This window comes from Musca autumnalis, unplaced genomic scaffold (assembly GCF_047663935.1).
Source record: "Musca autumnalis isolate F117 unplaced genomic scaffold, ASM4766393v1 scaffold_1, whole genome shotgun sequence".
NCBI classification, from domain to species: domain Eukaryota; kingdom Metazoa; phylum Arthropoda; class Insecta; order Diptera; family Muscidae; genus Musca; species Musca autumnalis.
The window spans coordinates 101,437,847-101,455,413 of record NW_027411644.1 but is presented as its reverse complement, the minus strand read 5'-3'; the positions used below and the strand labels follow the sequence as shown (position 1 = coordinate 101,455,413).

At 35.9% G+C, this 17,567-nt stretch overlaps 1 protein-coding gene across 2 annotated transcripts in view; it reads right to left on the bottom strand.

Annotated features, from left to right (window-relative positions):
• The window catches only part of LOC141403646 (cadherin-AgCad1-like), a 99,993-nt gene that overhangs the window by 61,320 nt on the left and 21,106 nt on the right, over positions 1-17,567 (bottom strand). The window lies entirely within an intron of this gene.

The window sequence follows — 17,567 nt, the reverse complement described above, 5'->3', positions numbered from 1 at the left end:
AACCTCCTTTACCCCATATAACTATACAGACTATCTTAAAGTCTTCTTTGTAATTTGTCCACTATTCTTAGCTGTACCATAAGGAAGGTTTTTGAGTGGAATATCCACTTGACTGGCTACACATCCTCAAACCTAACCTAACGTGAGGTCCGATGTTACAAAATTAAGTGGTCTATGTATTGAGATGGCCGTGTACCCCTCCACTGCACTATTTGCCACCTAGGGTCATGCTCTTACAAAATCGACCGGGAATTCGACAAAGTATATTTGCAAAGTAAAACCAAAACCCGACAGGGGGGATAACGATTTGCAGTAGGGAAACGGTTATGTTCGAACGAACCCTATCTGATACCTAGGCAACTTAGAGCATAGTTTTGAACTTATCTTAAAAAAATGTCTCGATATTGTTGCTGATGTTTACTATGACAGGTAGTCATATTCACAGGCAGTCTTACGGTCTGTAATCTTCTCTGTGGAGACAGATAATTTTCTGGTAGCAGGGTGTGATGAAATTGCGAGAGTGTCGCGTCTAGAGTAATTCTATGCTGTCTAGACCCCGGGATATAGTGGTGTCAGATTTAATGAAGATGTTGATTATCTTGCGAAACAGGCTGTCGAGGCTGGTGTCCCCCTAAATCTGTTTGAAAACAGAATAAAAATGTATTGGAATGAGAAGTTTCAGCACTAGTCCAAGAAAAAGGACGTTTTTTTCGACGAAATAGTTAGCAGCGTCTTTGAAAGAAAAGGTCTGCGAAGACCGATATAGAGCCGCTATCTTACGCCAAGGTAACAAAGATAAAATTAAACACGCTGTCGAACGTTACATCCAAAATATTGGGGTACTTAGTAGTCGGAATCAGGACACCATCCACCAATATTTTCAGGGGATTGTCATTTCAGCCGTCCAGGTGGTTAACAGTGTGGCAGTGGATTTAGCAGCGTATATTTTCATATTTCTCAGATGGAAGAACTGCACTAAGTCAACTATGTAGACTTTTAAGATCTCACATATATCATTGACGATAGGATCTGACGTCAAGATCGTAAAATTAATACGTCGGTGGTTGACGGTATCGAAGGCTTTCGATAGGTCAAGAGCCACCAAAACTGTTCGGTCGCACGGCCTGCTCTGGTTCAGTCCTCGACCGATACGGCGTGTAATGTTGTTGTGATGTTCATCATGGGGAGTAGTTCCTCCACTGGCGACAAGAGGGAGATCGGCCTGTACGACTCTGCTGGCATCCTAGTGGCATTCCATTCCAGGCTTCTGCTACTATATGGGTGGCTAACGAAAGATTGAGGACACTTATCTGCAACATCGTTCATCGTAAATTGTGGTGGCACCTCCTCGGCTCTCATGCGGCATAGCACACTCCTATTCGACCTATGAATATTGGGGAGCTATATAAACTGACTTTTAAAATAAAACGCAGAGCTTGCATAATCATCCGTTGCCATAATTTTCTCTATCCTGTATCAATGTTATGTTGCTTCAGGTGATCTGAGCACTTTTTCTGCTTATGCTCACTAGCAATTCCCGTCGCCTCTGCTGAAAAATTAGGTCTAATTTCGGGTATTTGACCAACAGGTATGTAGCGAGTGGCTGCAGCTTTGATGATGTTCTGGAAAATTATCTCAGCTACCAAAAGACTGGACAGCTCCTGGAAGCGGTGATTGGTAAATTCTCTAAACCCTTCCCAATTTGCTTTTCCGGTCGGGTGATCTGTCAAGGTAGAAGATGATGCAAAATGATGGGTTACCAGGACACGTCATCGATCCCTGCCCTATAGGAATTCAGACGGCTGAACCATCCCGTGCATAGTTAAGCCAAAACTACTCAGGTCTGTTGTGGCAGCTGACGCTCCTCAGCTGCGATAGATGTGGGATGTTCTGACTGACTGATATTGGGTTCTGTGTTTGTAACGTTGGACCACTTTTCTAGATCATGAAGTTCTCTCCTGACATTCCTGGCTGGGGCGGTCCTCTATACCATATGGTGTCAAGGTAATACCCGAACCAGTACTGCAACGAAACCATACCATTACGTTGCTGTACTGGAAAATTCTTGTCTCCTAACGCAGATGGCCCACTGAAGACATGAGCTGAGGCAAGCGCGGGCGACATGAACATGCTGTCGAATGTGGCTCCTAGAATTTTGTGGTAGCTTGTAGTTGGAATTCTGCTACAAACTACCATGACATTCACCTCCGCCATTCATGTGGTGAGTCCTCGACAAATATGTGTGGAGATGGGGTGCAGCGCTGTAATCGTACTGTGCTGCATGCAGAATCCATGCTGATGATCGGCAACTGGATAGCGGGATTTTGGGAACGATGTGGTTGGCTAGGGACATGTTGAGAACTTTAGTGAGATTCTATACTTCCGGCACATACAGCTGTATCAGCATTAACATGGAGATTCCATCAGGGCCCAACGCTTTGGGTTTAACGTTCCTGTAGACCTATTCTGTAACTTTTTAACAACTTTACTCATTGTTTATTTTACAACTATTTCATTTGTTTGTTTTGTAGTTACAAAAACAAAAGAAATTTTAACAACTTTTCAATCGATAAAAGTTACAGAATTCCTATACTGGTGACATTTGCAACATCATTATTGTAAATTGTGGTGGTTCATTCTCGACAGGAATATACATACATATCTAATGCAGTGATGGCCAAAAACACACATTTGCATATTATAACTTGCGCTAGTGTGAGTGGAAACGTAAACAATGCGTTAACCGAACGAATGTGTTTACAGTGTACGTGTGTGTCGTATGCCCGCGGGCATAGGAAAGTTGTTGTTGGTGGCACTGATCTAATGCCACATAGTACTTTTCTCTTCACTCTGTCACTCACGGAGTGCTCGACAAACTGTCAATTGAAATAACATATCGACACCTCCAAATAATAGTATGCTAAGTCTAAAAAGTGAGTTTTGCAGGAGAAGCTCTCAAAGTTTGAAAATTTTTTTGAACTTCAGTAGGTACTATGCTAAGTCAATATTTGTTTATAACTTCTGTTCGGATTGACCGATCATTACCAAAATTAGACAGAATTTAAGTTAAAGGACATTCGACACCTCCAAATAATAGTTTGCTAATTCTGAAAAGCGAGTTTTGCAGGACAAGCTCTAAAAGTTTGGAAATTTCTTTGACCTTCAGTACTATGCTAAGTAAATATTTGTTTATAACTTCTGTTCGGATTGTCCAATCATTACCAAAATTTGACAGAATTTAAGTTAAAGAACGTTTAATATAAAAATGTAAAGAACTTGAAAACATACTAAGTCGACTTAGCATACTATTGTTTGGAGGCGTCGATGTGCACTTCATCGGATAAATCAGCGTAACGTTGCCAAACGTGCCATGTGGCATAATTTGTCAGACCTGTATGCCTATTCTGTAACTTTTATCGATTGAAAAGTTGTTAAAATTTCTTTTGTTTTTGTAACAACTACAAAACAAACAAATGAAATTGTTGTAAAATAAACAATGAGTAAAGTTGTTAAAAAGTTACTGAATAGGGGGGCTGGGTACCTATTCTCTAACTTTTTAACAACTTTACTCATTGTTTATTTTACAACAATTTCATTTGTTTGTTTTGTAGTTGTTACAAAAACAAAAGAAATTTTAACAAATTTTCAATCGATAAAAGTTACAGAATTCCTATACAGGGCCCTATTCATTTTGCACTTATCAATATTTTTGACAATTCTCAAAGTTAAGTGTTCCACAGAACCATTATTTTTGATAAGTGATAAGTTGTTAATTATAAAGTGAGTTTGCTTACTTTTCAAAATAATGTAGCTCTTTTTTTGATTTCTGTTCCACAAACGTTATTTCTGCTAAGTGAAAAGTTGTAACGGCAAAGCGTATTTTGCTAAGATTTTGCAAAAAAATTTGCTCTTTCGTTCCACAGAAAACTCTGCATTTTGATTTTGCAGATCAAATTTTGATAAGTTTGCCTTAAATTTGCAGGGTAAACGTTCTCTTTGCCAATGTACATTGTTAAAGCGAGATTTTGTTCGGAAATAGTGAAAACTCGGTTATGACAAGAAATTATAAAGATTTTTCCGAACTTCTACCCTCTGAATCAACCATCCTACTTCGAACTCTCACTATACGAAATACCACCCTACGAACAACCCCATTCCGAACTTTGTAACTCAAGTTGATTTAACCACATCCGTCTGTCAGTCTGTTGTAATCACGCTATCTTCCGAACGAGTTGAGATAGGGGGATGATTTCAGCTATTTTAAGATTTTTAGCTACATTTTCAGAACGAATTAGTTATGATATGCTTCCAAAACTTACCGACATAGGCCCATCTTTTATTATAGCCCCCATATACCGCCCAATTTCAGCTACTTTGGGGTTATTAGCTACATTTCCAGGCCGAATTATGTATAATTCAGTCAATGACCAAGAAACGTATCTACAAAAAATTGTGGATATAGGTCTACCTTTTTTATAGCCCCCATATAGCAGTACCGTCCGATTTAAGCTATTTTAAGGTTTTAAGATACATTTCCAGAACGAATTAGTTACAATTTGGCAAGTAACTTCTCCACTTTGTGGAGAAAGAAAACTAATTACTCTATGCCGAACGCTTTTTACTTGTTTTATTTCGCTTAATTTTATTGTATTTTATTATACCCTCAGCCTTTAGGCTAGAAAGGGTATATACACTTTCATACGGGCAAAATGTGCCTCATCGAAATAATGGTTTTAGACCCCAAGTATGTTTGGACGAAATGTGTTTCAGACAATTTGGAGTTGATTTAGCAATGTCCGTCCGTCTGTCTGTCTGTCTGTCTGGCTGGCTGGTGCGCACGATAACTCTCGAACGGATGAACCGATTAGGTTCAAATTTTGCCTTTCGTAATATGTTGTCCAAACTTAGTTTAAGTTCGAAGATGAACTATATCGGTCCACTCCTTTCGGTACCTCCCCCACAAAAGTTCCAAAATGTTCGGAAAATTTGTGGGCATGATAACTCTTGAAGGCAGTAACCGATTTGGTCCATACTTTGCACATCGTGAAATTTCTACCAGACTTAGATGAGGTTCCAATATGGACTCAATCGGTTCACTCCTTCGGGTACCTCCCACATACAATTTCGGATAAGTTCAGTTTAGGACCTGCTCTCCAATGGCTTTGATTTTTGTTGCAACAACTTGTATTCACTTCCCCCATACGACGGTACAAGTTTCATCAGGGGCAAGTCCATACTTCCTAAGAAAATGGCCGGAAAAGTGCAAAAAGCCCCTATGACACCTTATGTAGTGGTTGAAGCGCAAGATAACTCTCGAACGGATCTGTCGATTCGGTCCAAAATTTGGCCTTCGTAATATTTTATCAAAACATAGTTTAAATTCGAAGATGGGCTATATCGGTCCACTCCTTCAGGTACCTCCCCCTCAAAACTTCAAAAATGTTCATAAAAATTTTGCGCACAGTAACTCTTGAAGGGAGTGACCGATGTATTCTATTCTTTGTACATCCTAATATATATAGATCAGGTATAGATCAGGTTCGAATATGGACTATATTTTTCTACTCCTTCTGGTACCTCTCACACAAAATTTCGGATAAGTTCACTTTAAGACCTGCTCTCGAATCACTTTGATTTTTGTTGAAGCGATTTGCATTCGCTACCTCCATTACGACGGTAAAAGTTTTTTCAGGGGCAAGTCCATATTTCTTGGGAAAACAGCCTGAAATATGTAAAAAACCCCTATGTCACCATATGTGGCTGTCGGAGAGCACGATAGCTCTCGAACTGTTCAACCGATTTGGTCCAGAATTTGGTTTTCGTCATATTATATCCAAACTTAGTTCCATGGGCAATACCGGTCCACAACTTTCGGTACTTCTCCCCAATATTTAAAAAATGTCACTAAAATGCTAGGACGATATCACTTTAATTGGGCAACCAATTTGGTCCAAACTTTGGATCTTCGCTTCACATTGGCTGAGGGTATATATCTGTCCGCAAAGCCTACTGACTTTTTTACTTGTTTTATTTGTATTTCCCTTCATTTTATTTTAGATTATGTTATTTCACTTAATTTTATTTTACTTTATTTTATTTATTTTGTAACTTTATTTTCGTCTATCACTGTTCTTTTAGCACAGTTGTTGTGCTCTCTTGCTTAACTTTTCCGCCATCTTTGTAAGTCTCTCATTTCTCTTGCAAAGTGGGAATGATATTTGTTCCACAGAACATTTTATCATCTTTGCATTATTTTTTACGGCAATAATAAATAAGACATGTAAAATTGAGACGAGAGAAAAAATGAAAAGAAACTGATATTATTAAAAGTGAGTAATGAAAAAATAAAACAAAATAAAGTACAATAAAATAAAATAAAATAAAATAAAATAAAATAATATATTATAAAATAAAATAAAATAAAAACGAAATAAAATAAAATAAAATAAAATAAAATTAAATAAAATAAAAATAAAATAAAAATAAAATAAAATAAATTAAAATAAAGTAAAATAGGATCAAAATAAATCAAATGAAGTAAAATAAATTAAGTGAAATAAAATAAAATGAAGTGAAATAAAATAATCTAAAATAAAATAAAACAAGTAAGAAAAGTCTATAGTCGGACAGAGCCGAACATGGGATACCCTATACCACTATCCCTGGACAATCGCTCTCCACGGAACTTCTTTTCAATGATTGTGAAAATTTAATTATCAAATATCGGAGATGTAATGTATAATACTTATGACCAAAACCAAAAAGTTATCTAACATGACAAAGACATTTTTGTAGCAGGAAAGGAAAATTTAGTTCACACAAACTAACATGTAATGAAACCCACTTAGTCGATGGTCAGACTAGCACGATTTCAACATGGCGACGTCAAGTTTATAGGCGAGGGGAATGAAGTAGTGAAACCCATGTACATGGTTTTCTGTGTTTGCTGTGTTGCCTCTTCTTGTTCTTCGTTGCAAGATTTTTTCTTCAATTTTCTTTCATTTTTATTTTCTCAAGCAAACGTTAACAACAAAACAAACATAAATATATTTAATAAAAACATTTAATTAATGAAATAGTGAAAATTTAACTATTAATATTAATTTAATTATTAATGTTAATTATTTTGTGTTGTTTTTTGGTTTTTTTATGTCTTTTTTTGTTTTTATTGGTATGAGAAACACAACAAACGCGAATGGTAAAATAAAGAGGACACGCAAAGATCTTAAATTCCACGTTAACGCGTGTGGACATTAACGAAATTTGAAAAGAAACTTTAACGAAATTGGTTTCATGAAACCTTGCTAGTCTGACCATCGACTTATGTAGTACTACTACTTCCGTTGTTTAATCGCTACGTTATTGAAATTTTTACCAATTTCACAAAAAAGTTTCAGTCCATTTAACCCGCTAAGTATTATCTGATCTTCACGTTGGTTTGTACGCTTCTTCTTCATCATAAACTCAAACTTTGTTTAAAATTTTGCGGGTTATTATTTTGACCTACAGAGCCGCTACAAAATTGGTTAAAATTTTATTTTTGGTCCATTTCATCCCCTGAACATTTCACGATCATCACCAAAAACTAATCATTTCTATTCTGGCCCCGAACCCAACCTCCTTAAAAAATTCGTTACAATCGGTCCATAACTGTTTAATTGTTTACAATTGTTTACAAAATGGACGGACACACATCGCTAAATCGCTTTATCTCGTCAAGATATGAATTTTGGCATACCAAATAAGGGGTCTAGGACGAATATTTCGTGGTGTTACATAAACTTTTGGAGAGACAATATGTAGCATGGGATAAAAATGTGGTTCTCTACACAGAACCCATTGTATATTAGGCAGTAGGCCCGTTATGTAGCAAACACTTTATTGCAATTTACATCAGAGGAAAGGTCAGTAGTTTTTTCCATATGTAGGCTACTTTGCGAAATACATATGTATGTCCTCAAGGAATTAAAATATCGAAAAAAAAATAAAATTTTTATATTTTTCATACAAAAGTAATGGTCCATTCCACCCGCTAAATAATATCAGATCATCATACAAAATTGTAGGCATCTTTTTCGACCTATACTCTTACCCGGTGCAAAATTTCGTGACTATTGATGTATAATTGCGACTTCTAGCGAGTTTATTATTACACTACAAACAAATAACGGAATATATTAGGCTGTAACTCTGTTATCTGATCATGCACACCAACATAATTGGTATCAATTGAAAGGTCAAGCGTTCCACTTTCAAGTATATCTCACTTGTCCGGAATGTCACTTCCAGGAATTAAGTATAAGCTGTATATTAAAAATTTTCACAATTTTCATACAGCAAATTTGGTCCATTTTAGAGTTGTATAGTTCATGAACGAACTAGTTCAATTGAACGATTCATTGAAAAGAGCGTATGAACTAGATCAGTCGATATACAGTGTTGGTCACAGAAGTAGCACACTCCATTGGTGCAAAATGATTTCAGTCAGCTAAGAGTTTTGATAGGTCAAATTGAAATATTTTCGTAAACAAAATCCTTTTCTATAACGTATTTAACAGATTTAATGATATAAGTGAATAGTATTATCAGTGGTTTTTTGAAAATAAAAGTTTTGTGAAGACGCCCAAATTATCAAGGGGACATTTAATTAGCACACCATAAGATTTTTTAATTTAATTCAGTTAATATACAAAAATTAATTTATATTGATGTTAATTCATATTCAAAACGTATTGAAAAAATCATTTTTTGAAAGAAAAAATAATTTATCACCCCGGAATCTCAAAATATATCACAATAGCGGACCATTTTTTGTAATGTACACTTAAACGTCAGAAAGTCGCCAAAACTTTAAAAACAAATGTACAATTGGATAGGAAATTATTGGAATTGTTAACCGATTACCGAAATTTAAATATAACGTGCAAAAACTTTTCCAAAAGTGTTTAAGGTCGATGATTCATTCTAGAAAATTTTCGATTTGGAAGGGGTTTATAGAAAGAAGATCAATAAAATGCACCCTCATGCGAAGAAAAATCAACTTATAACACCATTTGTAATTCAAAATTACACGTCTGAATAACACCAAGGACCTATCATTATAAAACTGTCAATTAAGCACTAGATGAACACGTGGCACGTGGGTATGTTTAAAGGTATAACCCCTTACTGACCATAAGGGATTTTGAGGTTTTTCTGAAATTGGTTAAAATCCATAAAAGTAGGCATATACTATTGAAGATAAATGTTTTCTGGATTATTGATTTCAAATTTAATCGTTTTAAGCTCCGGGAAACATATTACCTTGCGTTCTCACTAGACTATCTCCCATTTGCCTTATGTTTAGAAAATTATTGAAATTTGTGTAGGTCCCATAGAGATGAACATAGGTTAATCGTGACATACATCACGACATATCGGTAAAATTCAGTCCAGATGGATAAGTATTTATAAAATCAATAGCTCAACGCCTCATATTACAGTTTTTTAATGAAAATTTTTATGTCAAGCGGACTTTACAGATGCACACTGCTGGTGGGTACATCCCACTATTCGCAAATTTACAAAGATGAACAAGAATATGATGTTTTATTTGATGTTTCTATTAACTACTTGCCTCAATGCGTTTGTTACATGTGAACAAATCGATAAAAAAACACTAAAAAAACTGACATTTCCATCAGTCCTTGGGACCCAAGGTGTACCCCATATAATTCCCTAAAATTTCGGAGACTGCAGGAGAGTATAACTAGCAGACTGGAACTTATTCCCAAACGAAAGGGATTTAAAACTGAATATGGACGAAAATATTGAAACTATTCACAATATTAGTGATTCTTTTAAGGTGTGCTAATTACGTGTCCAGTGAATTTAGGACATTTTTTACATTTTGGAGGTTATTCAAATTGACAATTATGTTTCAGTTTCTGCATTGCGTTGTATTCTTTAAGCATACTACTGAGAATATATTAGTACAAATACTTTATTAAATACAACTACTTTTGAAGGTCTTTTTAGGCAAAATAAATGTTGGTAGTGAGGTGTGCTAATTGTGTGACCAACACTGTAGTTCATTATAGTTCACTGTACTATAATCAGTCGGTGACCGTACGATCAACGAACGAACTATTCACAATCTAGTTCAACATGTCGATCACAAATGCAAAGTGACGCCGCCGTCTGTTTTAATTGATGCCTTCGTAAAGTTTGTTTACGTTTTGGATCAAAGCACATGGAATAGCGAAAATGAAGATTTCTACAGAAACATAGAGACATAACATATTCCAATATGTCGAATCCATTACCTATTGAAGTGCCTTGTTTTGGGTAGAAAAAATAAAAAGAAGAAACGCACACGACGCCCAAAGCTTTTTCAAAATGACAATTTCTACACACACAACATACGATTTTTTTTCAGCCACCTGAATGAAGGACGTTTTTTCTTAAATTAATACCATGTTAGTCTTTCTTTATGAATGGAATAAAACTATGTAAATATAATATTTTTGTTCTGGAGTACACGCAGAGAAAAAAATATGTTTGATCCAACAATATTCCAAGAGCAAAATATGTATTGTTAACATATTGTTGGATTCCTTATGTAGTATTGTGAATCCAACAATCGTTTTTGTTAAATCCAAAAATATTTCTCTCTCTGAACAATATTTCTCTCTTTTCTTCGAAAATTTTTTTCTCTTCTCTCGCTTTCGATGCCGTGTTGAAAAAACAATTTTGGTGAGTTGTGGTTGTGGTGTTTGTATGACATGCTGCCTTTATCTTTGTTTTTGTGTGTATGTATACCAACAATGAGACTCTTGTTTTTATTTGTTTCTGTTTTGTTTCATTCTTATTTATTTCATTCTTCTTTCCTTTTCATGTTTGTTATGGTGTTTAATTATTCCTTATGTTGTGGTGGCTGCTTGTGGCTTTTTGTTTGTCTTTGTTGTCAGCTAAAGTAGCAAACCATGTATTGCTTTCATCAATGCTCGTAATATTATACGCGATATTTACAATATCAAAGTTGTGTAGAAAGTGTATATGAGAAGTATATACACTCAAATCAAAAAATTTAGTATCTGGCTTTCAGGGCTGAAAATATGTTTTGTAAAAAAATTAGATTATGATTGTTCCTACAATCGGTATTGTTAACGATTTTTACAATATTGCGGAAATTCGAAAGTTGTTTTTGTTTTCTATGTTCGGAACAAAAGATGGTATTTTTGGATTTGGATTACAATGTTTGTACAAAACAAACACATTTTTGGAACCAAAATAGATATTTTTGTTCCAACAAAACCGAAAAATATTTTTTCTCTGCGTGTAGTTAAATTACATTACTCAAATGTTTGTTTCTATTTGGTGTATGTTTGCGTCTTCATCAAACGAACGATTAAGAGCCGGTGAACGATTCTGATCCGAATGATTGAACTGGATAGTGAACTATGAACTAGATTACTGAACTAGTTCGGTTAAAAGAACTGAACTATTGAACTAGATCTTTCAAATGAACTAGATTGTACAACTCTAGTCCATTTAACCCTCTAAATATTATCCGATCGCCATCTCAAATTGAAAGCTTCTCCTTTGTGATATACTCTTACCTTATTTAAAACAAGTAAGAACGGCGTTAAGTTCGGCCGGGCCGAACTTGTTATACCCTCCACCACGAGTTGTATTGAAGTAAAATGGAATAATTAGTTTCCTTTCGTGTATGAAGAAGACTTAATACTAAATTTCAGCAATTTCGGTAAAACAATGTGAGACACCATTCTATGGGGGCTATTTCAAAACGTCGATCTATACCGACAAATTTCTGACGGAAAGTTTTTAGGCTCAAAGAAGACTAACAGCCTGTTTCTGTATGTCGAAACGAAAATGTGTGCGAATGAAATACGCCCAAACTTTTGTGTGTTTTTCAAATTAGTTTTTGGTTTTGAAGCAAAAGCAAAGGTTTTTACCTTTCGAAAACATAAGTTTGGGCATGTTTCATTCGCACACATTTTCATTTCGACATACAGAAACAGACTGTAAATACCAAAATTTCCTATATTTCGGTAAGAGAATGTGGCTAAAACTTAAAAAATACTGAAAATCAAGAAGTACTCTTTTTGGGGGGGTATAGGAAGACGTGGACCTATACTGATAATACTCTTCTGGAATATTTTATATTTCGGTGGAATATTGAGGCCAGAACGTTCAAAATACCGAAAATCGGGAGGTACCGTTGTAAGGGGGCTATATGAAGGCATGGACCGATACCGACAAAGTTCTGGGGGAAAGTTTTATACCACCAACGTAGATTAAGTACCAAATTTCAGCCATTTCGGTGTGATAATGAATCTGAAACCTTCAAAATACCGAAAATCGGGAGGTACCGTTCTATGGGGGCTATATGAAGGCATGGACCGATACCGACAAAGTTCTGGGGGAAAGATTTATACCACCAACGTAGACTAAGTACCAAATTTCAGCCATTTCGGTGTGATAATGAATCTGAAACCTTCAAAATACCGAAAATCGGGAGGTACCGTTCTATGGGGGCTATATGAAGGCATGGACCGATACCGACAAAGTTCTGGAGGAAAGTTTTATACCACCAACGTAGACTAAGTACCAACTTTCAGCCATTTCGGTGTGATAATGAATCTGAAACCTTCAAAATACCGAAAATCGGGAGGTACCGTTCTATGGAGGCTATATGAAGGCATGGACCGATACCGACAAAGTTCTGGGGGAATGTTTTATATCACCAACGTAGACTAAGTACCAAATTTCAGCCATTTCGGTGTGATAATGAATCTGAAACCTTCAAAATACCGAAAATCGGGAGGTACCGTTCTATGGGGGCTATATGAAGGTGTGAACCGATACCGACAAAATTCTGGGGGAAGTTTTATACCCCTAAAAAAGACTACGTACCAAATTTCAGCCATTCTGGTAGGATAATGATCCTAAAACCTTCAAAATACCGAAAATCGGGAGGTACCGTTCTATGGGGGCTATATGAAGGTGTGGACCAATACCGACAAAACTCTAGGGGAAAGTTTTATACTCCCAAAGAAGACAACGTACCTAATTTCAGCCAGTTTGGTAGGATAATGAAGCTAAAACCTTTAAAATACCGAAAATCGGGAGGTACCGTTCTATGGGGGCTATATGAAGGTGTGGACCGATACCAACAAAATTCTGGGGGAAAGTTTTATACCCCCAAAGAAGACAAGGTACCTAATTTCAGCCATTTTGGTAGGATAATGAAGCTAAAACCTTACAAATACCGAAAATCGGGAGGTACCGTTCTATGGGGGCTATATCAAAACGTGGACCGATATATCCCATTTTCAATACCAACCATCCTGCAAGTAATAAAAACTTCTGTACCAAATTTTGACTCTCTATCTTTAAAATTGCGAGCTGTATCTTGATTTCAACAGACAGACGGACTGACGGACGGACGGACATGGTCAAATCGACATAGAATTTTATGCTGATCAATAATATATATACTTTATAGGGTCTCCGACGAATATTTCGATATGTTACAAACGGAATGACAAATTTAATTATACCCTCCATATGGTGGAGGGTATAATTACGCGTTGATCGGACTATTATTGAGACCTACAGAGCCGCTAGAAAATTGGATAAATATTATGTTTTTGGTCCAATAAGAATAGGGATCTATTCTGATCTGAACCCGACCTCCATGCAAAATTTCATGACGATCGGTCAATAATTGCGGCCTGGAGCGTGTTTACAATTTATAATGGACAGACGGACGGACGACGGACAAACACACATCTCAAAATCGCTTTATCTCGTCGAGATATGAAGATTGGTATACCACATTGGGGGTCTCCGACGAATATTTCGCGGTGTTACATAAATTTTTACCAAAACAAACTTATACTACCCTTTTCCACATAGTGGTATAGGGTATAATGAAGTGAAATAAAAATCAAATAAAATACAATAATTTAAAATAAAATAAAATAAAATAAAACAAAATAAAGCGAAATAAACAAGTAAAAAAGCGTTAAGTTCGGCAGGGCCGAACTTTTTATACCCTCCACCATGAGCTAACATAGAGTAATTAGTTTTCTTTCTCCACAAGGTGGAGAAGTTACTTGCCAAATTATAACCAATTCGTTCTGGAAATGTATCTACAAACCTTAAAATAGCTGAAATCGGACGGTACTGCTATATGGGGGCTATAAGAAAACATGGACCTATGTCCATAATTTTTGGTGGAGACGTTTCTTAGTGATTGACTGAATTATACCTAATTCGAAAATGTAGCTAATAACCCCAAAATAGCTGAAATCGGGCGGCATATGGGGGCTATAACAAAAGGTGGACCTATGTCGGTATGTTTTGGAGGAGAAGTTTCTCGGTAACTAGGAACCCTAAACGCCAAATTATAATTAATTCGTTCTGAAAATGCATAAAATAGCTGAAATCGGACGGCACTGCTATATGGGGGCCATACCAAAGCTCATCTTCAAACTTGATCTTAGTCACGTGTGTACAAAATTTCAGCCCCCTATCTCAACTCTTTCAGCAGATTACAACAGACGGACAGACGGATATGGTTAAATCGACTTAGAATTTTACGCTGATCAAAAATATATGTATATACCTTATAGGGTCAAACGAAACGTTACAAACGAAATGACAAACCTAATATACCCTCTATATTATGGTGGAATGTATAATAATAAACAAGTAAGAACGGCGTTAAGTTCGGCCGGGCCGAACTTGTTATACCCTCCACCACAAGTTGTATTGAAGTAAAATTGAATAATTAGTTTCCTTTCGTGTATGAAAATTTCAGCAATTTCGGTAAAACAATGTGAGGCACCATTCTATGGGGGCTATTTCAAAACGTCGATATATACCGACAAATTTCTGACGGACAGTTTTTAGGCTCAAAGAAGACTAAATACCAAATTTCCTATATTTCGGTAAGAGAATGTGGCTAAAACTTAAAAAATACCGAAAATCAAGAAGTACGCTTCACTGCACAGTGGATGCACCCAACGACAAAAATCAAAAAATTCATGTCGTCATTTTAAAAACTTAAAGATGCATATCGCTTCAAAACATTCCAAATTTTTCGAAACTCAACTTATTTTTTAAATTTTTCGCGGTTCTTAAGGAGAAAAAGCCTCACAAACATGACTAATTTTGAAGAAAAAAATTTATTTACAAATTATAAAAAATAGTTATATTTTAAGCGAATTTATGAAACAAAGGACTAATTTTAACGCCTTAACTTTAGTTTAATCATTTAATAAATTTCCTAAGCTTCATTTTTCTAGTTATGAAAATTCCTCTAAATTGCGAGGGTTGCCAAATATTTTGGTTATAATATTGGTAAAAATGAAATTATTTTATATAGATGTATGGATTTCCTTAAACTTTTAGTCACTTTCTACAAATTCGAACAAATGGTCACTAGTACCAAATTGAAGCCTAGCTCTTGTAGATTTCAAAACTGTATAGACTTTTTGCGGAAATTTGCGGTTTTGGCAGTTATGGCCAAAAGTTTAACTCCCTTTTTAGTTGCTGAATTTATATTTTTTTTAATTTTTAAAATTAGTTTTATTATCCTTTCTTACACTTATGTTCAATATAATGTTTTTGTGCTATTAGTAATGTATTTTATCATGGTAACTTAAAGCCGCACTGAAAACTCGCGTTGGAAAAAAAATATTTTTGTGGTATATACTTTAACAAATATTTTTTCTTGTTAGGGACACCCTAATGTTGAAACACGTCAAAACGTGGAAATTTTTCCCCGCACTAAAAATACGTTGTTACCGGTAATTCTGCAGAAAAAAGGTGATTAAATCTTATAAATTTCAGAAAAATATATGGTAACCCTATGGAGGCTGTGCCAAAAGTGGACCAATGCCACATTTATTTATAAAATCTTGTTCTAAACTCTGAGTTCACTATTAAAGTCTAATCCGTTTAGAATTTGTTAAATATATGTAAAATACATTAGATCGAGATAGAAATCATATATGGGGGTATAGAAAATCATGGACCAATATTGAAAGTTTCTAGCGGGGAGGTTTACTATGCAATAACAACTCCTAGTACCGGATTACAGCGAATTCGGTTAAACAATATGTTGGCAACAGGAAAATACTTCAATTCAGAATGATTCGTTACATGGGAACCACGCGAAATGTTGGACCTAGGACTCCAATATTTTTGTTAGAGTGTTTTTAGCCCCCGAGGAGCAATTGATTAAAATTTCATTTCGATATATCACCTAGAAGTATTTTTGTCACACCTTCTCATGTAAGTGCCACCACTGTGCACTGGGGATATAGGAAGACGTGGACCTATACTGATAATACTCTTCTGGAATATTTTATAACTCTTGGAAGACGAAATAACGAATTTCAGCCATTTCGGTTGGATATTGACGTCACAATCTTCAGTATTACGAAAATCGGGAGGTACCGTTCTATGGGGGCTAATCGAAACGTGGACCTATACCGACGAATTTTAGTCAGAAATGGGGTAATATGAAAGCGTGGACCTGTACAGACATATTTCTGGCGAACAGTTTTATATCATATTGAAGACTAAATACCAAATTTCAGCCATTTTGGTGGAATATTGAAGACACAAACTTCAAAATACGAAAAATCGGGAGGAGCCTTTCCATGGGGGCTATATGAAGGCGTGGACCTATACCGACAAATTTAAAGGGGAAGTTTGAGTACCCCAACGAAGTCTAAATACCAAATTTCAGCCATTTCGGTGGAATATTGAGGCCACAACGTTCAAAATACCGAAAATCGAGAGGTACCGTTCTATGGGGGCTATATGAAGGCATGGACCGATACCGACAAAATTCTGGGGGAAAGTTTTATACCACCAACGTAGACTAAGTACCAAATTTCAGCCATTTAGGTGTGATAATGAATCTAAAACCTTCAAAATACCGAAAATCGGGAGGTACCGTTCTATGGGGGCTATATGAAGGTGTGGACCTATACCGACAAAATTATGGGGGGAAGTTTCATACCCCTAAAGAAGACTACGTACCAAATTTCAGCCATTATGGTAGGATACTGAGGCTAAAACCTTAAATATACCGAAAATCGGGAGGTACAGTTCTATGGGGGCTATATGAAGGTGTGGACCGATACCGACAAAATTCTGGAGAAAAGTTTTAAACCCCTAAAGAAGACTATGTACCAAATTTCAGCCATTTTGGTAGGATAATGAAGCTAAAACCTTAAAAATACCGAAAATCGGGAGGTACCGTTCTATGGGGGCTATATGAAGATGTGGACCGATACCGACAAAATTCTTGAGGAAAGTTTTGTACCCCTAAAGAAGACTACGTACCAAATTTCAGCCATTTTGGTAGGATAATGAAGCTAAAACCTTAAAAATACCGAAAATCGGGAGGTACCGTTCTATGGGGGCTATATGAAGGTGTGGACCGATACCGACAAAATTCTGGGGGAAAGTTTAATACCCCTAAAGAAGACTACGTACCAAATTTCAGCCATTTCGGTGGAATATTGAGACCACAACGTTCA